General features: G+C 41.6%; 1 pseudogene; it reads right to left on the bottom strand.

Annotated features, from left to right (window-relative positions):
• Nucleotides 1–8,545: 8,545 nt before the first annotated feature.
• LOC113913527 lies at nucleotides 8,546–11,521 on the bottom strand (annotated as a pseudogene).
• Between the last annotated feature and the right edge of the window lie 15,429 nt (nucleotides 11,522–26,950).

The following is a 26,950-nucleotide window of genomic DNA, read 5'->3' as shown; positions in this document are numbered from 1 at the left end:
AGTGACTTATGGGAATGGGGATGGGGCGAGGAGGGGCAGGAAACTCTTGGGGAGTGATGTTTACGTTCGTCGTCTTGTGATGATTGTATATATAAGTCAAAACTTTTCAAGTTGTAGTCTCAAAATAACCGCAGTGTTTTATATGCCAGTTATACCTCAATAAAGAGTTTTATTTTGTTTTTAAGATATTATTAACAGGCCTGAGGACTATTCCTCCAGAATCTGGTAGATGGCTAGATGATTAGATGAAGAAGACCCAGTTCTTCAGACAATTTTTCTAGCTGCATTTACTCTCATGAGAATCAGTGCTCTCTTTAAAAAGTTCATGAATCACTCCTTGTCACTTGTAAAACTAAGAACATAATCTTTCCTGGCATGTGAGACAGCATTACAATCTGCTTGGATAGTCTCGAAAAGTATGGATTCAGGCTCCAAGTCTTCCTACCACTAGACCCAGATTGCTCAGTCTTGTGTTTCTAGCTTTCCACAGCGGAGGTTCTATCAGGTTACAACCCATCCACTCCCCGATCTGGAGGGTGAGATCTTATCACAACTAGCTTTAGTTCCCCAAATTCATCTCATGTCAGAGGAAGAACAGATATTCTACAAATATCCAGACAATAGGGAGGAACTATCTCTGCCCCAAGACTACTCACTTTGTGTGGGTCTCTGCTAAGCATGTGACTGACTCTCTAAGAGAGTGAGAAGTGGAAATCAGCTTGATTCTCTTCCCAGTCCAGAAATGGATAGATGACAAACACTATTTTCAAGTCTTCCATGTTCTTTAGTGAAGATGAGGTACCCTGGAAGGTTCCCCTTTTAAGGCCTAATCTGATTGTGAGTGTCAGATGAATATATAAGATTGTTTAACTCTCATTAGCAAGTCATGCCATCCTTTAGCTACAGACTATTTCACAACCAAGTAAATCAAGCACACTAATCTTCCTAAGTATCTATCTTTGAGTGTCCCTCAAACCAGGGCCTGCCTTCAGCCTGGGTTATTAAGAAATCTGATCTTTTATAGAGTTGAAAATGTAGAACAATTCAATTAAAAATAAAACACACCATTAACCAGAGGTTCCAGTGAGTTTCAGCTCATTTTTTATTTACTTTATGTCTAAAATAAGAGATGTCTTCAAAATGAAAATTACCAGAGAAAAAAATTAAAACAAACAAACAAACAAAAAACCAAAGGGCTATTTCTGAAGACCTAGGATTCTGGAGATCAAATGAGGGTTCTTTAAGAGATAATGATTCATATTATCTAGTGCTTAGTACGTGCCAAAATTTGTCCTAAATACTTTAAGTCTGTTAAATTATTTAACCCTCACAACCCTTATTTGAGGACAGTGCCTATAAACAATGCTTTTACTAATTAGGCAAATGAAACCCAGAGAAGTTAAGTGACTTGCACAAGGTATACAGAAAGTAGAAACTGGTGTGAGGAGGGTAGACCCTGAAACAGACATATGGAACTCTAGCACCTTACATATAATAGAAATTCATTTCTCAGGCATAATAATTCACATTGGGAGCCCCTGGCCAGAGGCAGCTTTCCCCCAGGTTGTGATCCAGGGACCCTGACTTCCATCTGGTCTCTGTCATTCCTTAGAACCCTAAACGTATGTGTAGCAAGCTATAAGGAAGGCACAAGAAAGGAGGTCACCATGAGAGTCCTTGCGCCTGGCCTGGCACACCTTGCTGTCAGTAATGTTCCAGAATGTGGCCATGATATAGAACTACCAGCAGCAGTTGCTAAAATGTAGTTAAGCTCCGTGTCCAGAATGGAGAGCAAAATAGATTCTGGGCAAGAGCTAGTTTCCTCTGCCATCTGAATTCTGGTTGTAAAATTATCCACTGGCATGCTTCCTTCCCACTCTCAAAACATACTCCCTCCTCTCTTCAAAGGAAACAGTTCCACCCAGTCAATGTGCCCATCTTAAAAACTAGGATCTCTAAGTGTAGGTAGTCTACTTCATCCCTTCCAGTCGTGATTCCTTGCGGTCAGAGACCTCTGAATTAAACAACAGCAGCAACAGCAAAAAAAAAAAAAGTATATTTTCCATCACCCCCTATTCTAATTCATGTATACTCAAGGGTGGGGAATACCGATTCCTAAAAGGGAGGGATGGAAAACATGCAGCAGTCCTTGGTCTACAGGAATAATGGAACTCCATAGGGCCACCACCATGGCTGCTTCCTGTGCTGTCAGCTAACAAGGTTCACTGTAGAACCCTGTTTCAACCTGGGATGAGCTCCTTGTCCATTGCCTCCTACAGCCCTGACTTCAGTGTGGGGCTGCATACAAACCCAGTCAGTCTGGCTCCTATCTTATGAAGCAAATAATGGGCATATGTACATAATGATCTCAGGAATGATTTGCTCTGAGACAAAAGGGACCTGTCACCTGGCTTGTGAGAATATAATACATAGATAATATATCTATGCCCATTAGATATGTACTAGACACATGTAGAGATGGGAATAGGCTAGTTGAGTATGCAAGGGCTCTCTCTAAGGAAAGAGTGCTCTGCTGTAACGAATCTCATTTTCCTTCCTCCACTCATATTCAAGCCTGACTTTCTCTTAAGGTTCTGTAATTAAAGGTACACCCACTCAAGCAGTGAAGAGTGCATTTTAAAGGAACGAGCCTCGAATCAGCAGTCAGTGCAGTTCATCTGTGATCTTGGAAATTACTTATTATCTCCATGGTCTCCAAAATAAGGACTACAGTAGACCTATATCAGAAGGCTATTTTGAAGAAAAATGAGATTTTGTCTACAAAGCACATTTTGTCTCGAAGTACTTTATACATCTACAAAGCCTGGCATATACTAAAAGCTCAATGAGTATCAGCCAGTATGCTATCAGGCCTGATAGTAACTTCTTATTTTGCCCTATTCTCTGCTTTATTTAAATTCCTGTTAAAATACAGATGAGCTGAAAATATGTTAAGTGAAAGAAGCCAGACAAGAAAGGTGACACATATTGTATGATTCCATTCATATGAAACCTACAGAATACGTAAACCCACAAAGACAGCTCGTGGACCCATAGTTGTCAGGGCCTGGGGGAGGGAGGAATGGGGGAGAAACCGCTTATTGGGCACACGGTTTTATCTTGGAGTGACACAACCAGGTAGAGGTGATGGCTGTGTGACATTGTGAATGTACTAAATGCCACTGAATTTTTTAATTTAACATGGTTAATTTTATGTGACTTTCACTTCAATAAATTGAAAAAAAAATACAGTATGGACTTAGTTAGAAGTTGCTCTTGGATTCGCTATGAGACAGGATGTGAAAGGAGAAATCGATTGGCAACTGCCTCTCCCCAGATGGCAGCTCTTCGTCCTCCTGGGGGAGCACCTGAAGTCATGCCCACATGCTCACGCATGGATATACAGCTCTGACAGCCCTGTGCCGGGCCAATGTAAGAACACACCCAGGCATTGCTCAGATCCATCCCTCTCATTTCTGCCAGTATGAATTCCTTTGTTTTGCTTTGTCAACCTCTCCCTTTCTATCTTGAACCCCCAGTCTTGCCTCTGCTTTCATACTTAGGGCTTTGCGTTCTTGTCTGGCATGCTTCTCCCTGACCCAGGCCCAGCTGCTGATATGGTCCCGCTCATGCGATCCAATGGCCAAAGTTGTTAGCTCAGCCTAGAAGAATGTTTTGTTTTGTTTGTTTTGTTTTCTGAGCAGAAAGTCTGGATGAAAACAAAAGACCTGGGTTAGGGAAGTTCCGGGTTAATACAATAATTTCTAATTCTGGGGCTCCTGGCTGGCTCAGTCAGTTGAGCAACTGACTCTTGATTTCAGCTCAGGTTGTGATCTCAGGGTTCTGAGATGGAGCTCAACATCAGGCTCTGAACTGAGCATGGAGCCTGCTTGAAATGCTCTCTCTCCCTCTCCCTCTGCCCCTCCCCCACCAAAAAAATAATAATTTCTAATTCTTTCACTACATCTATTTTAAGGTTTATTAACATAAAGTTCTGGCTTCTGTTTCCACCATGCGATATGGTCTTTATGTTCTGTGTCTGGGCAGCGCCCCTCCTACCTCTTCTGAACTGCCCTTCACAATGCTACACCACAACGAGTATTTCCATCTCTCTAATTAGGGTTGATGGAGGCTCATGAAACCTGCTTTCCTTGATGGTGGCTTCCGGCCTGCATCACTTGTTTCAGCTGAAGAATCACCCTCAGCAAATTCCTACACTAAAACCCTTGCTTCACGTTTGGCTCAAGGGCCTATGAAGTCCCTGATGCTTCTGCCATGACTTTTTCAAGACATTGCCTTTTCTAACTCTTGCATGCCCAGGTTTTGAGAAGCATGTTCTTCCCACGTCTCTGTCCACAGTGGCACATCGCTGTTATGCCACTTTGTGCTTTGTGTGCATCCAAATTTATCTTCTTCACAGAAGCACCTTTTAATATGTGCTTGAGTTGCACCCGTCCTTCTCTGACACAGAGAGGCTAGCAGGATGTGTTCGTCAGAAAGCCTTCCCCTAGAGACTGAACACCAATCTCTCTCCGGCATATTTCTTCAGGAAACAGTAAATGCCGATCAGCCTACCTACAACTAGTGTACTCTTTAGAAATGCACAGTCATAATCTTTGAGTATGACTTTTGAGCCTCTGTACACACCTCGGGGTTTCAAATTCAGCAGGTCTGCCCTATCCTGTTTGCTTCTCAGTGCACGTTGCTCTTGGGTGCCTTCCCAGACCTGAAACTGCCCATTTGAACTACAAGCTCACCAGTGCTTCCAGAGACACAGAGGACTCTCCTGAGCTGCAGGATAAAATAATTTTCTACTCCTTAATATGTAAAAGACTACCAGGGAACACTTTTCTTCCTGCAGCTGCTGATATCCTACTGTCTTTGTTGGCATGTTTAGTTAGTTTCTTTACTGCGAAATTCCCCCCACATGTTTACTATGATGATTAATGTTGTGTCAACTTGGCTGGACCACAGTACCCAAATATTTGGCCAAGACATTCTTTGAGACGTCTCTGTGAAGGTATTTTTTAGGTGAACATAACATTTAAATTGGGGTCTTGAGTACAGCAGATGGTCCTCCACAATGTGGGTGGGACTTGTCTAAGCAGTTGAAAGCCTTAAAAGAAAAAAGACTGACTTCCCAAAAGAAAGAGGGAATTCTGCAAGCAGACTGCCTCTGGACTCAAAATGCAACATCATCTCTTCCCTGGTTTGCCTCTCTGAGGTGCTGGCCTACCCTACAGATTTTGGATTTGCTAGCTTCCATAATTATGTAAGCCAATTCTTTAAATATCTCTTTCTTCTCTCTTGCTAGATAGATAGATATATAGATAGATACAGAAATAGTTATAAATATCTCCTATTGGTTCTTTTATAGTTTATAGATATAACTATTCACCAAGGGACCATGCTATTATGACCTAAGTGACTGTCAAAGTAGAAACACCACAAGGCCCATCTATAGGACAGCAAAAGTGTAAGTCCTTCCTCCATGCCCCTGCAAGGATTTTCTATCTGTGCACATTATTCTGTGACCCAAAATATTAGTTTTATTTTCTTTTTAGTGGCCCTGACTTAAGCACCAAGTATTGAGAGTTGAGGGACACCCAGTAAATATTATTTATCTTCCTTCATCGTTTCTAACCTCTTAGAAAATGATAGAGAAAAGCAGAAGATCAGTAAGTCTGATACCAGCAGATGTGGCTTATAACTGGTGACTTCTAGATTTCCCAAGAGTGGGTCTCAGAATGACACAACCATGCAAAGTCTTGGCAAGGCTGGACCCACACAAGGTTAGCACACTGTCATGTACTACGTTTCTAAGCTTTGCAGCCAGCCTATTCTTCCAGAGGGAGCAGTGACTCTCTACATCTCACCCGCTTCCTCCTCCCAAATGTACCACACCACTTCCTCCTTTCTGCGGAAGTAGGAAGTGATGGATAAGAAAGAGGCCAGAAGTGTGGCTCTGGTGGAGCTCCCTCCCCATGGAAGGAAACACTGTAGAAGAGAAAGCAACCCTCCAGCCATAGCACACCTCCTAATAGCTACCCCTCTTCTATAGATGGGGAATTCCGGCTTAGCAAAGGCAAGATCTGCTGTAGGTCACCCCACGCATAAGTAGTTTGGCCGTAGTTCAAAGCTATTTCTTGTGAGGGGAATCTGTCCATGCACTATTCTTCACAAAATAACATCAGCTTTTCATAGGAAATAGAGAACCCCCTTTGACATGCTTTATGCCAATGAAGTGTGAACTGAAGCATTTAAGGAGGTGGTACTGAAATATCCACATTCATTCTCATAAAGATCATGGGCTGGTGGTTTAAAGAAAAAGCTTCTTCGGGCACCTGGGTGGCTCAGTTGGTTAAGCACCTGCCTTCGGCTCAGGTCATGATCCCAGGGTCCTGGGATGGAGCCCCACATCGGGCTCCTTGCTCAGTGGGGAGTCTGCTTCTCCCTCTCCCTCTACCCTTCCCCCCACTCATGCTCTCTCTCTCTTTCTATCTCTCGAACTGATAAATAAAATCTTTTTTAAAAAGATTCTATGCATTAATTCTGTTGATGTTTTGTGTATTGCAATTATGCCCTAGGAAGTTCCTTCTTGATTTTTCACTCTCTTTATGTCTCTTTTTAATTGAAAAATTAATTTTGCACCAACTGTATAAAATATACTTTCAGGCAAGTTCTATGCATCTTGTTTGAGAAATTTTTCTGTGCCTCAACATAGTAATATATCATTCTATACTGCCTTCTAGACTTTGTAATGATTTTCTTTTCTATATCCATTATTCATGTGGAATTGCCTTTTATATGATATTAGTTATGAGTCCAGTTTTACCTTTTCTTCCCCTTAAGTTCACTTAAGATTATTGGTCAAACATCATTGATTTAAAGGATTATGTTTTTCCCCAGTCTACATCTATATCATCTGTCATTTATTAACTGGAAGGAAAGCTGGTGGCTTCTCAAACAGGACTGAGTAAGGACTGCTTCTTAAAGGATTGTTTACATCTGACCTTAAAATAGGGAGAGGGGCACCTGGGTAGCTCAGTCGTTAAGCGTCTGACTCTTGATTTTGGCTGAGGTCCTGATCTCAGGGTTGTGAGATTGAGCCCCATGTCAGGCTAGGGGCTGGGCCTGGAGCTTGCTTCAGATTCTCTCTCTCCCTTTGCTCCTTTCCCCCCTCAACTCACACTTTCTCTCTCTCTTAAAAAATAAATAAAATATAAAATAAAACAAAATAGGGAGATTCTCCTGAATTGCCTCTCGGGCCCAATATAATCACATTCCTTGGCTTCAGCCCCTTTGAAGCCAGCAGTGGTGTGTCAGGCCCTTGTCACATTGCATCTCTGGCTCTCCTTTCCTTTGTCACATTACCTCCATGACCACAACTGGGAAAAGTTCTCTACTTTTATTTTTTTATTTTTTTATTTTTTTTTTTTAAAGATTTTATTTATTTATTTGAGAGAGAGAGAATGAGAGATAGCACGAGAAGGAAGAGGGTCAGAGGGAGAAGCAGACTTCCTGCTGAGCAGGGAGCCCGATGTGGGACTCGATCCCGGGACTCCAGGATCATGACCTGAGCCGAAGGCAGTCGCTTAACCAACTGAGCCACCCAGGCGCCCCAAAAGTTCTCTACTTTTAAGACCCCATATGATTATATTGGGCCTGAGAGACAATCCAGGATTAGCAATCTTAATTCTTTTTGCAATGTTTGACTCCCATTTGCCATGTAATATAGTCGATGGGTCTAGGAATCAGGATCTAAAGAGCTTTGTGGGGCTATTATTCTGAATACCAAAATGTCTGTGTCTGAGAGTGTTATCAAGGAACCCAGGAAGAAAAATATAAGTTGTATCTTGCTTGATACTGACTAAGCATTCATTGGCAGTAGAAGGGTCCTGGATCTTCAGCTGGGGGGCAGAATCTAAAAAAATAGGGACACACAGCGCTGTTGGAATAAGAAATAACCAACATGCATTTCTTTTTCTCCTGTGAAAGATTTGGCACAACACGGACTGATACAAGAAAATCTGAATCAAACAACTTATTTCTATTTATGCAGATTTGGGGACCTTAGAATGACACTGTTTTATGATTCCTTGAAAAGTTGGTAAATGGTGTGGTGGGGAATCAAAAGAATAATCCTCGGGGCACCTGGGTGGCTCAGTCATTAAGCGTTTGTGTTCAACTCAGGTCATGATCCCGGGGTCCTGGGATCGAGCCCCGCACTGGGCTCCCTGCTCGGCGGGAAGCCTGCCTCTCCCTCTCCCACTCCCCCTGCTCGTGTTCCCTCTCTTGCTGTCTCTCTCTCTCTGTCAAATAAATAAATAAAAATCTTTAAAAAAAAAAAAAGAATAATCCTCATCAGCAAATAAAATAAGGCTTTATTATACTGTGTTTCTATCCACAGATGGATCCCAAGTATATAAATTTAAGGACAGTCAAACAGATGTATTCTCACAGTCTTGGTTGTATGTGGTAAACAGCCAAACGAAGGAGAATAAATATGTCAAACTGATTGGAAATGCCAAACCACTGTGATCTACTAAAATGCGACCTCATCATACACATGTTCAGGAGACTACTGAAGGGTTGTTGTCATTATTTGGTAAGAAAACCACCACCTGTGGAAAAAGCAGAACATTAGATTCTTATTGTCTGTAGTTAGGGGGGGAAGAAGTTGTCTCACATGCTTAGGAAAAATATGGTCGCTCAGCACCTTCCTTCAGAATCCTGATACCCGGTGGGTCTATGTTTCCATTCTTGCCTTAACCCTCCTTTCTTTCAACAATACCAGAAATGACCTTCATACCAGAAGAAGAGGACTCTTCAGTGTCTAGGGACTGTTCTTTGGCTAAGTGTGGTTGGCCATTTCCCTCCATCTCCACCTGTGCTACCTCCTTCAGAGATGATAAAGATTCTATAAACAGCATTTCCCCCCTTTCCCTTCCTAACCTGCCCCTGCAAAAAAAGGACACACACACACACACACACATACACACACGCACACAGAGGCAGAGAGAGAGAACCCATAAAGACCCAGAGCACTGACCTTGTTGATGGAAGAGGCCACACTGCATGCAAATAGAGAGAGAGACAAAGCAATGCAGCCTTCCACCAGAGAGGAACACCATTCCAATTAGCATTCCCTGTAAATCAGACAGAAAGTCCCTACAAGTTATAAAAGGCAGAAAAGCAGGTGTTGTAAAGGGAAAGAATCGGGCAGGGGTTGTTGGCCACATTTCACATCTGGTGCTAGGTCCTCTAGTTACAACATGAACCCCTTTCCTTCACAGGGATTCCTGAATTTTCTCCCAATTCAAATATACCAAATAAACAACTTGAACACGGATCGTTAGAATTCTACTCTTTTCGTCATAGGTTCAAGAACGTCAGGTAAGTCCAGGCGTGTCCATACTAATTTTTGTTTGTTTGCCTGACTCTTCCCCACCTCTCATGACCAGCGTTGACTTCTTGGCTTTCACATTCTGTCGGTCTCTCAGCAATTGTTTCTTAGAACAGTCTGCAGTTAACCCCCTGAACTTCGCCCTCATTCTGGTTGCACATTCATTTAAGAATATGAACGCAAACTTCCCTGTTACTTCAGTTGGTTGTTCATGGCCTGAATACCAGTTTTCCTTTTTCTCCTCAGATAGTTTTTAAAATCATGAGAAAAGTGCCCCTCAGAGAACTGAGTTCTTACAGAATTTTTCACTCACTGACCACACATCAGGGCCTTCAGACGTGAGTGGTATCGAAAAGCTAATTTTTTTTGCTCAGTGCTCCTGGCAAGAGGCAAAGGCTTAGATCCCTTCGCCTTCAGGAGGGTGTCCAGCATCTACATAACCAATGGCCATGGTCAGTTCCATGGTGAGAATTTACAGAGGAAAATTCAGACAAAACCAGTTTACAGGTTTCCATTATGGGGACAGAATATACTTACTGTAAATAAACTTCCGTAGGAAGACCTCCATATCACACCTCTGTACATGAATATTTCTTCAAAAATTATCACACTTGTGCCAAACCCTGCTACAGTAGCACAGACTGTATTCATTCCCAGGCTGCGTTGGATCTGAAGAGAATGAGAGAGAGAAGTTGTTGCCAACCCTTCTGCTGTTCTTCCTGTGTCAGACTTGTCAGTCAGGGCCATTCAGCGGCTCTGAGTTGAGTTTGGAAATTTACTGGGGGATCTTCCCCAGTCTAAGGAAGAAGGAAGGAACCCCTGGCATAGTTGCAGCTTCGGCTGTCTCAGGCTCAGGCACAGGGAGCCTGTTGCCCATGGAACTTCACAGAGCACAGAGCTAAGCCCTTCATTCTTGACTACTTGCCACAGAGGAAGCACTTCTAGGGGACCCCCCGCGAACATTTCTAGGGTCCTTCTTTAGAGAACCAACAGATTCTATGTGCTGTAGCCTTGTAGCTGAGCAATTCCCTTTTCACTAGACCTACCTGAGCCACAACAATGAGACACTTACCAGATACTTGGTTACTTTCCTTCCAGCAGCAACGGACAATGCTCCGGATGTGAGGAACTGGCCAAAGAGAGAGAACCAACCCACTCAGAGCTTTCACCTGCACTCCCATCCTTACCACATCCTCCTAGCTCCCCCAATTCCCCTGCCAATATTATCTACCCAAACAGTCGGCCCAAGCTGAGTACCTAAACAGCAGTGCGTGGATTTTTGAGAGGGAAGGATGAAGGTATTGCAGAGACCTGAAAAATTGCAAACACTGGAACAATCGCTAATACTCACAGAGAATGATCCCCATATGCGATAGCCTATTTTAGTGGTCATGTAACGTCGATGTCCGTAGTTAAATGGAGAAAAAGGACCGATTGTCACACCCAGGCACAGCGTTAACAGCCCAGTGAAGATCTGAGCCACCTGGAGGGTAAAAGACATCCTTGAAGGGCAGCTTCTCAGGAGGAAGATTCTCTCTTAGATCAGTGCACATTAACTTCTCTCCCACCTCCGAGACCCCAAGCCTGAGATGATCTCCCAGGAAGATAACGGTCTAACAGTCTACCTATCAAGTCTTTTACCTTGTCCAACGCAGGACATTGACATTAGCCTCAAACTATTTTTTCATGTGATGGCTACCTAAGTAGAAACAAGTTTTTTAAATTCCAGTGATGGACAGCTTCATAACACTTCTTTCCACTTCCTGAATCTATAAGGTTTGTGCAGTTCAGGATGGCTCCACTCAGTCCCCCACAGTCAATGATCTAGAGAATTGGAGTGTCATGAGGAAATCCCAGTCCCATCTCAGGAATGGTTCCTGTCCCCACAGCCAGTGCTCTGATCTTGTGCCCACTCACCCCTAGGATCTGGGGCTGTCCCTTCAGGAAGAGCAGCAGACTTTTCTGCTGCTGGGAGGGCAAAACCCAGGTACCCGGCTGGTGCAGTTGGGTCATACTCTCATTTTCAGGAAGGTTTATCGTGTAGTCCTGGGCTGTCTCTGCCTCCAATGTCCCTGTGTTACTGTTGACACCAGGAAAGAAAACACGTCTCAGCATAGATTCACATTTAAATATCTTCCTTGTTCAGTAGCAAAGTCCAATGGCAGGGGATTTTGTGTCTCTGGGAAATGTACCACATTTTACTTCCATGTTTTGATTAGGGTATAACCCAGATTTTTCCCATACCTACCTAAGCAGATAAATCGAGACTGAATTACAGCTACAGCTACCTATCCTCAGCAATGTACACACAGTTATTGATCTTAAAGCAGGGAGTCTAGCCCTGTAAGACAGAAATCCGGATATTTACCTCTCCCCCTCATCTTCCAGAAGCAAAAGCAACGGCCCATTCACAGCAAGACTGCAAGCAAGAGTTTTCCATTCACAAATTTCCTCGAGCTCGACTTATGGAGAGCCCCATAGTCTAGGCACTTGTACCCCTCCCACCTAGATGCTTTCTCAGAGACAAAGCATGGGGTTTGGATGAGAAAAGCTTTCTTCCTACCTTTGCATCTGCCCAGCACACGCAAATGGGTTATTGTCCCTTCTGGTGTGTGGTCTCTAACTGACAGTGTTCAAAGACAATGGTCTGCTCTGATGTGCGATGTGTGAAGAAAACATTGCCCAAAGTCCTGTGTTGGCCATTTGTTTCCTGTGACTTATCTCATTCAACCTGCCAGATGAGTATCTGTGATGTTCTTTATCTTGGTAATATATCCCTAAGATAATAATCTAACTCCACTTCTCACGCACTAAAGACTGTATCAAAGCTTGCGCGTGTTCTCAACACCAGCTCCTCCCCACTGCTGTGTTCCTCCTGAGTTCTATGCAGAAGTCTGTGCATGCCAGAGCCTCACTTATTTGGGCCCAAGCTACCTTGATTTTATAAGTTTTCATAAACCAAAGCTTTGCTGGAGCCCTTGTTTTAATTAATGCTATTTTATGTTCTTTTATACGATCATGAAGTTGGTTTTACTACATAACATCTTTAGGCAAAACACTTTCCATATTAAACTTCCTGGTTGTATCAGCAATTTTTAGCACAATCTATGTGATTTTTCTGGACTTGTAACCCAGGGTATACCCACTTCCCTAAATAAAAGTGATGCTGTTCTTCCATCTAATTTTAGCCAGATACACCCCAAAGAAGAAATATTTCCTAGTTATTCATGGCATATGTGCCTGTGAAGATCAGTGATCATTTATGTAGATTGTACCTCTCTCACAAATTCCTTCCTTCCTCACCTCAGCTGGTCCTCTTTCAGGCTGGCACACTGATTCTCAAAGACATCAGCTTTCCACCAAGATCCAGCAGTATTTTCTAAATAAGAGTAAAAGCCCAGTGATGATGATGGCTATGTGTTGTATTAGGACACTTTGTCAATTCTCCTACAGCTCTGTGGTCCTTGTGGGCGGATTTCCTGAGGTAGCCCCGCCCCTGAGAAAGTGCTCCCTCTACTGTCCCTATTTGAGCTCGCAAGTCCTTTCCAATGGGGTAAGGTGCCGCGGGGGACAGTTTGGGTTTTAAGCTGTAACCCCCACAGCAATCCACAAGGATCCTCCTCTCTTGGACAAGGTGTGTCGTTGTGAGTCTAATACTGACAAATCCCTCCTCCACGGTGTGAATCTTGTTGTCACCTCGCAGTTCCAGGGCTTTGTGCGGTCTCAGCCCGTGTGTAATAGTGTAATCGGCTAGAAATGCCTGGGAACATTCATCTGGGCCCCAGTGAGACTCCCACAGACATCTCCCCTTTCCAAACCCATGTTAGGGCTGGACCCACCTTTGTGGTTACTAGGATTGCAAAACGCCCTTCAGCAGCAATCATCAAGGAAAACCTGGAAATTACACAGCACATGGGGGGTCACACAGCAAGGTCAAGGGTGGGAGAGAAGGAGAGAGCAGGGTCCTAGGGTTCTGCTTTTATTGGGGATGAGGGTGAGGACCTAGGGTGTGGGGGACTCACTCTTTACTGGCGAATTTAAAACACAAGAGCAGGAATTTAAAGCACTGGGAAGAGAAAAAAAAAAAAAGTGGCCCAAATGATCAGTTGGGGAAATCAACAAAGAGCTCTAAAACAAAGCAGTCAGTTGGAGGCCTGGCTGTTTACCATGTGGCTGGCAGTGTGTTTATTCTAGACCGCTGTCTTTGAGGGGATGCCTCTTTGAAATGAACAAGTCTCATCTCAAAACCAAAGCTTTAGTTGTCAGACACTTGCATTAACAAAAAGAAAAACTAAAACAAAAAACTGTCAGGGCTAACACTGCCTACCCAGGCATAGGAACTGTCCTTCGAGGGCAACTCTGTGGGATCCATGCCTTTACCCACTGTGACAGGTTAAGTCACAAAACCTGAAGCTCAAAAATTTGCTTCCACTTAAGGACCAGTCATGTGCCCAAACATTCCTTTCTACTTGGCAGTATTTAGAATTAATAATATGTCCCCTTATTGTGATGTTAAGAATCCATGTCAGTAATGATCTGCCAGGCCTCTGCTGATATTTCTAGAAAGTGTCCCTAGTTCTTATACACTGTTCTCTTGGGATTCCCTATCCCCTTGGTCTTGGTCTCTGCTATACATGCAGTTTTTGAGTAGTAGGTGATTTTTTTTTTTATTGTTGGTGATTTTTTTTTTAAAGATTTTATTTACTTGTTTGACACAGAGAGACACAGCGAGAGACGGAACACAAGCGGGGGGAGTGGGAGAGGGAGAAGCAGGCTCCCCACTAAGCAGGGAGCCCGATGCGGGGCTCGATCCCAGGACCCTGGGATCATGACCTGAGCCGAAGGCAGACGCTTAACGACTGAGCCACCCAGGCGCCCGAGTAGCAGGTGATTTTAATTGAGCAATTTCTGAGTAAATAAAAATCTTCTCAGAAGGTCACAGAAGCAGAAGACTACCCAGGAAAAGCAACCTATCACCTCCTATTCTTTTTAGAGGTCAAGTTTAAGCAGGATCGCTAACAATAATCAGGTAATGGAATCTTCCACTAATTTCTTATACCTAGTGCTCCCCGTCAGTCTGTTTGGTCTGTCTTTCCTGAGTCCTACTCGTATAAGGGTAGATGGGGAGTCATCCTGATGAGGAGAACCAAGGCAAAAGAAATGTCAATAAAATTAAATTTCCTTACAACTTGTAGCCCACTGAGAAATACCTGAGACACACAGAGCGTGACATTCCTCAAGGAACTCCCAGCTGCCTTCCTGTTAATGCTTTCCTAGGGACTAAGAGCAACCTTATCTCGACAACAGCAGACCTCCAGGGTCCTGTTAAGTCTTCTTTAACATAGGGAAATCCCTTTAGAGACTTCCGATATCTCTACCCCTCCCCAGCTTAAAAGTGTATAATCAGTCGCGTCTCATAATCCCAGTGCAGCTCTTTCCGCCCATGGGTCCTGTCCTCGTGCTATAATAAAAAGCACCTTTTTGCACCAAAAACATCTCAAGAATTTTTTCTTGACCATCCTGCTCAACGGCCCCACATCAGTCCCACCGTCCAATCCCCATCATGTCTGTTCACCCTGTTTTTGCCTTTTTATCATAAAATTGTACCACCTCTCTTGAAAACTGATTAGTGGTTTCTTTTTTTTTTAAAGAATTTATTTTATTTTATTTTATTTTATTTATTTGCCAGGGGGTGGGGGAAGAGAGAGAGAGAGCACGAGCAGGGGTAGTAGCAGACAGAGGGAGAAGCAGACTCCCACTGAGCAGAGAGCCCGACGCGGGGCTCGATCCCAGGACCCTGGGATCATGACCTGAGCCAAAGGCAGACGCTTAACCAACTGAGCCACCCAGGTGCCCCCGATTAGTGGTTTCTAATAAAGCTGAACATGTGCTTTCTGAGACAGATGTCAGGATAAAGAGAGAATTTTTGATAGTGAAGAAAATTTTAAATCCCGCCAACTCAGAATCCTTTCCACAAAATGTGGAAAAGACAGAAAACAGTTTTACTTCTTTTTTAATGTTAGCAAATTTATTTACAGTTGTATTGCCAAGTCTATAATATCCACACATTTTGCCCTTTTTAAAAAATCGAGGTAAAGTCGACACACAATGTTATATTGCCTCCAGGTGTACAGCATAGTGATTAGACGCATCGGCACGTTGCAGGGAAGGAAGAGTTCTTCCTCTGCCATTCAAGGTCTTCCGGCTGAACTAAGAATTCAATTTACATGACACAGATAAACAGGAGGAAAGAAAACAGTTTAATTATGTGTGCACAGAGGTCCAATAATGAAATTGAGGCCCAAAGAAATGACCAAGGCAGGCAGTTTTTATATATTTAGGCAAAGAGGCTATCCATTTGGGAGGAATTTACAGGAAAAGGAAAACAGGTATTTAGGAGCTTTAGTAAGTAAGGAATTCTAAGCAGAATTTGGGCTGAGGTAGTAGATTAGTAAAAAAAAGTAACAAGGTTTATTTCTACAGCTTTCTTGCCTTTAAAGTCCCTTTCTCAGGTGATAAGGGTGTCCTTTTACTTCTTAGTACTAGAGGGTATTTTTCCATATGGGAGATTTGTTTCCTGCTTTCAGAGGGACAGAGGAAGTTCTGAGTGTCCTGGCAACAACTGTTTACGAAGTTGCTTGGATTCAAAATAATCAATATGCTGTTGTGGTACATTTTGGGGGTGACCTGACTTTGGCCCCTATAATGTTAGGCAGTGCTGACCACATGCGTAGCTACCACCTGTCACAATACATGATTATAACACCATTGACTATATTCCCTATGCTGCACCTCTCACCACTGTGACTTATTCATGCCAGAACTGGAAGCCTATGTCTCCCACTCCCCTTCACACATTTTTCAATGTTACCTTGAATAAGCATAAGCCCATGTACCAAGTACATCTGTGAGAGCAAATACAAGTTAAAAATAGAAGGATTAATTTGCCCTGTTGAAAATGAGAGAAAAGACTTTCCTCTCCCTCCCTTTCTTGTAATACTTACTTTAGAAAACTGGTAAGTTCTTTCTCTGTCTCTTTGAAATGTATGTACATCTTTTTGAGACAGGGAAACTGAAGAACTCCATAAAAATCTCCTTTTTCCTCCTTTTCCTGCTTCTATTCTTGCTAGGACCTGCACCTCCACCCCACTCTGTACATGCCTCAGAATGCAAATAACGTATGTACTTCTGGTAAGGGACAAGGAGTTAATGATTTCTCTAGAGTAGATTACATCTAAGGAATGACCAGACAAAGCCATCATATGTGTATTCCAGACTACTGGCATTAAACATCTCAATGCCAAGGCCCCCTGGCTCTAAGGAATGACACTTGGGCCCTCATCTTTGTTCCAACCAGTTCCTGGATGCCTGAAAGGACATGCACACCAGAACTCCATCCAATAAAAAACCCCAGGCCCTTAAGAAAGATGAGACTCATGCTCCGTTTCTTCCTGAGTGTCCTGGCTGTGCTCTTTACCTGCTCTCTCTACATCTTCAGTAAACTCTGTGGTCACTTCCGGCTGGCTCACATTTGATTTCCACCCTCCGAGAAGCCAAAGACCTTCTTGGTTGGTCTTGCAGGACCCAGTCTGGGTCCCTGTACCTAGCCTTCCAGCATCATCTTGAAAAGCTAAACACATCTCTTGATAGTTTTAAAGACCCAGGAATGTCCTTCTCAATGACCTGGGACCATCTCTTTGAAATATAGTCATCAAGACAGTGCCTCTACCTCCCAGTTTCTGTGGAGGGTAGGAGTCCAGCTCCAACAGGCAGCTCTCACTAGGTTGCAAAACTGCCTCCTGACAGACTAGATGATGGCCATGTGTGTCTTTGTATCTTGCATCTGAGAAACATTATTTGGGAAGATGTAAAAATTGTTGTAGGGCCTACATTGTCATATAAATGTGACATGACTTATATGATTGACAGGAACTCAGGAGAAATTTATTAATCACATCACCTTCTGGCTTAATGCTTACTCAATGATGAAATGGTTTTGTTTCTCTTTTTCCTTTGTGGATTTTTCTGGGTTGGGAGCACATTTTGTTTTTAATCATATTTCCTCAACAAGCGATAGCTAATCCTCAAAAGGGATTTTTAGAAAGCTAAGCAGATACAATCATTTAGATACATGTTCCCAAGAATAATGGCAATTGACCTCATGGCGGCCCATTTGATAGTACGTACATTCTTTTATATTTCATCCTAAATTTATCTAGCCATGGGAATAGCCATCTGTGCTAGGTGTCTGTGTGTGAAGGAATAATAAAGCACCTGGTATCCCTATGACAAGCAGATGGTTACAGTTGGGAGCAAGGTACTAAGCCAAACTCCCACAGTGACAAAGAAATGGTGATGCTATCTTTCTTATTGTTTACATTTCAAAGAGGTGGCTCTAGGCCCTTAAGAAAAACATTCCTGAGTTGTAAGGCTGGTGAGAGGTCTATTTAGCCAAAAAAAAAAAAATTCACATACATATCAAAGGAACATAGAAAGGATTCACAAATACTAGGTTTCTCAAGGACATGATTTTAAAAAAGAGGGGAAGAGAGAGGTCTTCCATTTCCATGTGGCAACAGGGAAAATTCTAAATGTTTTTATTCACCATTACAGTAGTCCTGAAATAGGCAGAGAGGTAACATCAGGAGTGGAATCTTAGGGAAAAATTTGAGGACCTCAACTTTGGCCAGGGAAGAGTGGAGGCTATTTCAGAGAAATGTGGGACCTACAGATGACAATATCTTATGGCCATCCAAAAAACCCTATGCTCTTTCTTGGAAGTTTGTTGAGAAAAAGTAGATGCCCCATTAATGGTCTGTTGATATCTGCTTGTCTTGGAGGTGCCATGCCCTAAGTAAGTCTAATGTTAGAAAATTTGTATATTTGGAATAAGCTTTTGGGGCAAGTTTTAGATGAAGATAAAGAGAGCCTTCTAGTGACAATTTTCTGGAGGACGAGCAAAAGATTAAATCACCCATATATTGAAAAAGAGTAGGATTTACCTTAAATTATGGTTCAAGTCTTGATTTACAACCTGAGAGGTGTGTGCAGGTGCCCTGAGGTATGGCTGCCTAGGTGGAGTTTTGCTTTTCCCAAGTGAAAGCAAGCTTTTCACACACAGGAATTCTAATGGAAGTAGAGTAGAGCTCTACCACTATGAAATAAATAGGATCTGAAGAAATAGGAAGAAAGAATAATTTTCTGGTTGGAAGTCATTTATTAAAATGCAAGAGATAATCTTATTCACAGCTATGAGATCCTGAGCAAGAGCAGTTTTACCCATGAGGTGTCTTTGCTAGTGGACAGGGGTATTAAACAGTCTTGTCTGAGATATGTTCAACCTTCTTTGTTTTAGATCCTATGCAATTCATTCTAAACCAGATGTGGCTTCTTGTTTTGGGTTACTGAAGGAATCAAATTTTGTTGTTAGTTGGTTTTTAGGATCCATGGTAACTTTTAGTGGTTCAACAGTCTGTACCAGTATTTCTTGTAATGCATAATGTAATAAGGACTTTTCTAGTAGATTAGACAAAATTGGTATAAGTAATCTAGAATCTAGAGCTAGGAGATCCTATAGAGAAACATACCCTTTCTTCTGATATACATTCTGAGATATCTAAAGATAATCCATCTGAGCCATGGAAAATGGTGATATTCCATTTACAAAGTATATCCCGATCTAATAGACCTAACAGGGATAGAGTTATTAGGGGGGCCTAAATTAAGATTATTCAGAGGGCCTAAATGACAGTAGTTTAGGAAAGCAGCAAGGTCTATGGGTTTTAGGGAAACCTGCTAAAGAAATCTCTGTATTCCAAAGATCTAGTGACAAAATAGCAGGAATAAGAAGTAGATAATGTAGCTCCTTTGTGTCAACTAGAAAAATGGCAGTTTCTCCCAAATGCAATAGGAAAAGTTCTCCATTAATGTTCAAAGGAAGGAAACTAAACATATAACTACAAAGTTCTGTTGGGAGGAAAATTTTTCACTATCCTTCAAGATTCTTCTGGCTGGTCTATGAATTAAATTGATGTGAAACAGATGAATAGGAGAAAATCAAATTTAATTACATATGTACAGGAAATCCAGAGACATGGAAACTCCAAAGACAGTCAGACAGAATGAGGTATATATGCCATCCTAAACTTGAGGAGAGGGGTATGGGATCTCAGATTCCAAAGGGAAGTAAAGTAATTCACAGGAAGATGTAAAGGAGTAAATGTCTGGTAAAAAGAAAAAGAAAAGAAAAGAAAAAAGTTTGCTAGGCCACACAGAAGCAATGGGACATAGAGGGATTTCAACAAACAGACTTTGCTAAATTTCTCTCTGGACACCACCCCTAGCTCATATGACACTGTAATTATCTATGGTGATAGTTTTCTTCCTGGAGCAAGTCCTTTATCTATATTCTTTCAGGTAGTTAAGGTGAAGGTCAGAATTTTTTTCTGAGTGATTTGGGCCTTGCTTGTTCAAAGCTTGAAATAGTCCGCATGCCAGAATGGACATCTTGAGGTGACTAGTTCTGAACCCCTACAGTTCTCATTAATCTGCTGATAAACAAAGATCATAAGTTCTTAAGGCTGTTGCTTGCCAGCTAAGGCAAAAACAATTGTTTTACCAATGTCCTTTTTCCTTATCAACACGATAAGCATCTTTATCTACTATGTACCACCTCATCAGTTAATTTATCTGGCATGTACCACCTCATAGCTGATATAGAGACCAAGGGTAGGCTGCCCCAAAATGCACCACTTTGACATATTGTTTGATTGATTAATTGATTGATTTTTTGAGAGAGAGAGCACAAGTGGGTGGGGGGGGTGGGGGAGGAGAAGAGGGGCAGAGCAAGAGGGAGAAAGAGAATCCTAGGCAGGCTCCATGCTCAGCGTGGAGCCCGACACGGGGCTCAATCTCACGACCTGAGCTGAAATCAAGAGTCAGACGCTTAACCAACAGAGCCACCCAGGCACCCCAATACATTATTTTAAATAAAAGTACTTAAGAGACAGCCCATGCAAGAAGGACACTCAGACCCTCCTCTGTTGCCCTTGAAAACAGGAAATAAATCTCTCATGTGAAAGGTACCCTCTCATACCAAGAGGGACAGAGACATCGTTATCACCAAAGGTAGAAAACTTAGAGCCAGGAAGGCTATAAAAACAACACTTGTTACTTTTTACTAATTTACTACCCTAGCCCAAATTCTGTTTAGAATTTCTTACTAATTGAAGCTTGCAAAGTTCGATTTTCTTCGTCATGTCAATTCCTCAAAGATCTATTGTCTGTTTGTCTAAAAAGTATAAAAACTGCCTTCCTTGGTCATTTCTTTAGGTCTCAATTTTATTTTCAAGCCTCCATGTGCACGCAGTAAAAATTTGGGTTTTTTCCTCCTGTTAATCTGTGTCATGTAGATTGCATTCTTAGTCCAGCTGGAAGAATCTGAAGGGTAGAGGAAGAATTTTTCCTTCCTTACACTGATCAAACTGCAAGTTTGAATAATCCTCTTTGTTACCTACTGTTTCCTCAGGATGTTCAGCAGGTTGCTGTAACACCAGTTAGGAGTGGTTGTATACTGATATTCTGTATTTGCTCCTATCCTTGCTACTAAGCTGCCACACATCCAATTGTGTGCTCAGTTTTTTAAAATCCTTCCTTTATTTTTGTATTCTCAAACAGAACAGTTTGAATAAAATATACCTTCCTGTATCAGATCATCAGCATTCTCTCTTGAAAACACCCGTATTTGCAGCTTTCAAATCGCCTTGATCTTAGTATTTAGAACTCCTCACAATTCAACAATGAAGCAACAGACATGATTTTGCTGTTCCCTTTTGTAGAACTTGACCAGAAGTTTCTGGGTGTAAAGTTTGTATTCTTTTCATTCTCTTGCACTATTTCCACAAAGGCCAAACACAATTCTTAGAACAATCTTACTCTACAACAAGGGTAGTGAAAATATACAGAAAATATACAATGCCTGCACAATTGCTTTTTATAAATATTTTTAATGGTTGTTTCTGATCAAGAACCCACTCAAATTCAGATTTGTTGCTGGTGACTATGTGAATAGAGCCCAAAAAGATTTCTAGATGAGGGAAATTACTTTGCTTCAGAAGGAACATTCCAGAATCTTACAGAAACTAATTTTTGAATTTGGCCTCCCTCTTAGATGAAAGGTCTTAAATCAGTACAAGAATTCCAAACTAGTTATCTTTCTACAAATATTGAGGAAGACTGTGAAAGGGAAAATCGCACATTAGCTAACCAACGTAAGTAAGCACCCCGAGATTCATACTTCTCTCGGGAAGACCCCTGGGATGCTTATATTGGTTACCAAAACAGCTGTGAGGCAAGTATCTTTGCCAGTTTTCTATTATTTTTATGGAAAAGGTCTAATGCTAACTGGAAATAAGTAACTGAGATCTTTTTAAAACACAGTCTAAAAGGATTGGTTGTAGCTTTAAACTTGCAACATTAAATCTGCAGCAAGATAGTAACATTAATGTTCTCTACCAAATTAGAAATGTTTCAGAAAGGGGTTTAGCCTTCTCAATTAATGCTCTCAATGCAGTAATCTTTACTTAAAGGAATAATCTGTTCCTAAGAGGTATCCCCTACTGGACAAAATTTCAAAATCGCAGCTCAAAAAAGAGAATTTGGATAAGCCCCAGAAATTGGCCTGGGGCTAAACTTATTTTCTAACAGGAACAAATGGAGAAGATTTGCCATATGCGCAAGACAACAGGAAAGGGATTCATGCCTTGTCCCATAAACTTCCCATTCCACCAGGGTCATTGGACGATAGCTCTGTAAGGCATTGGTTTGGATCCTATCACAGAGCTTTCCCTAGGAAGCAGTACACTGGGTTCTTTGGGGCACTATATGATGAGGCAGCTGGATATTTCTCTCATTACGCTAGGTTTTTTCCTTCGAAACTGAGTTCTCCTGTTGTGTAAAGAAATAATTATGCAACATGCTCACAGGCACCCTCCAGCCTCTACTTCCTCCTGTTAAGGTGCTAAGATGGGTTAAGACATGGACTCTCTGTGAGATACTCTTTTATCTTTTATTTTGAAACATTCAGACCTTTATCACAACCTACAAATGTTTATCCCCAGAGCCTGACATATTTTCCTCCCTGTCTACCAGTTGTCCAAGAAGTCAATAATGGGTTACATGAGGGAAAATATCAGTATTGGAAAAATTGACATTTTGAGAATCAGAAACCAATCTGTCCACAGAAGAATCATGACATGAGAAGAATACAGGGAATAGTCCTTGCAGAAGTTACACTGTCTTAGGAATTCTCTCTTAGTCTTTTAGAACTCCATTTTGGCCTCTTCAACAATGACATAATCCCTGGCAACCTTCTCAAAACCCCCAGTTATTCTTCTGGAGAAGAACCTACAGGTAAGGAACACCCAATGAACCTGAGAGAGAAAATCATGGCTGGCAATGACCTGTCATTTGTCTCGGGTCTTACCTTTCCTGATGTTCTAAGGAGGGCATGTCATATTTTACTCCTGTTGGAGAAATGTAGTTGAAAACAAGATCTTCTCCCAACCATGAAAATCTCTCTGCAAAAGTAGAACAATAAGGAAAACATTTTGCATAACAGATGTTTCAATTGTTCATTCCAATTTCACAGGCACGCACTGCTCTGAGGTTGATGAGAAATACGGTTGGTCAGTATAACACTAAACTGCCTTGTCAATTATTTTCCATAGGTTAGCATTAAAATATACACCTGACCAGCATCAATATATTCTCAGTATCTAAACTGATCAAGAGCTCATTGTTCCCACTCATTAATTTTACATTATCAGGTTGCTCCTTTTATAGGACAGGGAAGTCAAGAGTAGAATAGGTGTCAGTCACTCTTAGCTCTTGGGGGCTACCAGGAGGGGTCCAATGCAGTGCACTTGCCTTTTTATTGCACTAGAGGGGAATGTATCCTCTCTCTGGCTATTGGTGCATGACTGAGCACCCACAGCCTTTTCATTTATTGAATCTCTGCATTAGACTAAGGCATCAACCCCTGTATTCTAATCTTCTGAGCCAGAAGCTGCTTTTGTTGTTTCATTTTATTTTCTTTGGGGGGGTGCACCTATACGAACCAAACCAATTCTTCCTCTAAATTTCTACAAATTTCTATAACTGACTGCCTCACATGGGAATGATCCTTATTGTCTAGCCATCTGGGGCCAATATTCCTGATCACCTAGAAAGCCTTCCTGCTAACCCCCTCTCCCACCCCACACACCCCTGTGAGGCATGAGCCAGACTTGTCTTTTACGGCTGAATAAGTTACTATCACCTCTGAAATACTCCGTCTAACTCCATCCAGATTTTATTGTCTTCCAGACAGCAGTGCAGTCATTAACCCGGGAATTCCCATCAGTAAACTATGTGACCTGCTTTTTCCATCAATAGGAGAGAATTTTAGGATTCAGATCAGAACAGTGGGACAAGGAGGTTCTCAGAGGGCTTTTCCCTTGCCTGTGTTATGAAGCAACCTGATCACATTATGAATGAGCTTTTCTGTGCTGCTTCCTCTCTGTCTGTCTGAAATCATCCAATATTTCTCTTTTTTTAAAGATTTTATTTATTTATTTGTCAAAGAGAGAGAACACAAGCAGGGGGAGCAGCAGGCAGAGGGAGAAGCAGGCTCCCCGTTGAGCAAGGAGTCCAATATGGGACTCAATCCCAGGATCCTGGGAACATGACCGGAGTCAAAGGCAGATGCTTAACCGACTGAGCCACCAAGGCATCCCAGAAATCATCAAATATTTCTACCCTTTCTTTGTAGAAGCAGTTTTAATCAACTGAGTAACAAGCCAGTTGTCTAGCAAATGGAGTCCAAAGAGAAATTGCCTCGGGCAGTTTATAAGACCCAAACTCAGGGGGTCTTCTCTGGATAGACCTATCTGATTTTTTTCTCAAGGTCCCAGTCTGTGTTCTGGTTGCAGATATACCTCTAGTATTATCTGAGCAGTTGGATCATAAGGACAGAGGAGGAATGCCTGCACAATTGCATTTTATAAATATTTTAACGGTTGTTTCTGATCAAGAACTCACTCAAATTCAGATTTCTTGCTGGTGACTATATGAATAGAGCCCAACAAGATTTCTAGATGAGGGAAATTACTTTGCTTCAGAAGGAACATTCCATCTGGGCATGAACATTTGCCGTTTTTAGGTGGGTCTACTAAACCCACCTGTTTTCCCACCTAAATTCCTGCTACAGATTAGCTGTATAACGTTTGAAAGCATCCATTCATAAAAGATTACATACCACATTTTTAAAGGAAAATTTACTGGCCTTTGATAAACATCATCAGAGTAAATATAGAAGTAAACATTAAAGGAAAATTCAGAGCATCATCAGTAAAGTGATGAGTCAAAATCATGCACCACCCAAAAGATGCAACAGAAAAACCACACCGCCTTTCTGTCCCATCCTCGTCTAATGCATACCCCAATTCTATCACGATGAGACGTCAGACAACTCCACGCTGAGAAACATTCTATAAAACAGCTAGCTTGGAATCTTCAAAACCATCAAAATCATAGCAAAGAAAATACAAAACTATTCCAGACTGAGGGGACCAAAGAGATAGGGAACTAAATGGGTGTATGATTCCTTACTGGTTCATTTTGCTATAAAGGAAAGTATTGCACTATTAACAAAATTTGAATAGTTCTGGGAATTAGAGAGTACCACAATATCAATGTGAATTGCCTGGATTAGATATAAATTTCTTCATCAAAGTTATCATGAAGTTATGTAAAGGGCAAGCTATCAAGTGATAGAAGATATCTGCCACAATTATAATCAGCAAAAGACTTACTTCCACATGCATAAGTGTCTCCTACAAATCAGTGAGTCAAGGAGACAAAACAGTGGGGAAAATAGATTAGACGTAAATAGACACTAGCAAAAGTTTAAGTGTCCAGTAAGCACATGAAAAATAGATATTCAGCCTCAATAGAAAATAAGAAAATAAAACCAATATGAAACCAAACTTTATAGAGTAACAGACACCTGGATTGCTCTCCTAATAGAACAAATAGGAAAATGGGTAGAATTTATGAAAGAATTCTTTCCAGACACTGTATAACAGGGAGCACAAGGATTTCATTTCTGAGAGAATGAAAACAAGTAAGATGAGCCCTACACTCGGGCTTTATGCCTGGAGGAGTAGTCCAGTCCCCAGTGAAGAAGGCAAGAACAAATGAAAGCATGGCTTCTTTATTGATTTGAAAAGACAGAGACCTTAGTTCAGGAAGGCCTGTGTGATTTAGAAATGGCAGGGAAAAGCTCAGGAAAAGAGGAAGCTAGGTGGAAAATACATTCTAGAAATCTGCTCAGGAGTCCCTCAGTCTTTGTTATATGGTAAATCATGAAGTACAGTGCAACACTCCTCAATTCTGGACAAAGGACAAGTTGAAACCAGTAAACCCAGTGATTCCTAGAGCTCATCTAAGGGGGAGGGACACTTGACCTGCAGTGGCGGCCCTTTGTACTCACTCAGCACATTTAGCAGAGAACAACAAAAAGATCATGCCTTAGTAAAAGGGATAAAGTTTACCAGCATAAGGCCACTTGAGATCCATACTAAGTAAGCATAAAAACAAACTGAAAATATCAAGCTGATCTATACATAATACAAATGCCCAAGGCAACAAGGACCAACATTATGTAAAAGAAGGAAACAAAATGTGGTCACTCCAAGAAGCATTCACAATATCCACTATCCAATCAAAAATTCAAAATTTCCAGACATGACACAAAGATGGAGGTTGTGACCTACAACTAGAAAAAGTTAATTAATTGAAATGGACCCATAAATGAAAGAGATGATGTCATTATGTGACAAAGACTTCAAGCAGCTATTATAAATATGTTCAAAGATTAACATAAACATGACCATAAGGAATATTGAAATGAAATACATTTTTTTAAAAAAATGAAACTTCTAGAGATAAAACATAACAGTATTGGGAATGAGAACTTCAATGGAGGGGATTAAGAGCAGATTACACATAGCAGAGGGCAAGGTTAGTGAATGTGATGGCATAACAACAGAAAATACACAACCTGAAGCACAGAGAAAAAAACACTTTAAAATAAATAATCGACACTGGAGTGCCTGGGTGGCTCAATCGGTTAAGCCTCCTGACTCTTAGTTTCAGCTCAGGTCATGATCTCAGAGTTGTGAGATCAAGCCCCGCATTAGGCTCTGCCCTCAGCGGGGAATCTGCTTGAGATTCTCTCTCTCTCCCTGCCCTTCCTTCCCTCAAAAATAAAACCTTAAAAATAAATAAATAAATAATCAGCACTTCAGTAGTTTGTGAAAGAACACCAGGCAATTTGACACATAAGAAGTCACATAAGAAGACCAAATGAGGGTGAAGAACAGAAAAACACTGAAAAAATTATGGCAGAAACCTTTTTTCTTTTCTTTTCTTTATTTATTTGTCAGAGAGAGAGAGCAGCAGCAGGGGGAATGGCAGGCAGAGGGTGACGCAGGCTCCCGCTGA

The sequence above is a fragment of the Zalophus californianus genome, chromosome 11, assembly GCF_009762305.2.
Source record: "Zalophus californianus isolate mZalCal1 chromosome 11, mZalCal1.pri.v2, whole genome shotgun sequence".
Taxonomy (NCBI): domain Eukaryota; kingdom Metazoa; phylum Chordata; class Mammalia; order Carnivora; family Otariidae; genus Zalophus; species Zalophus californianus.
This window is presented reverse-complemented; position numbering and strand designations above follow the sequence as displayed.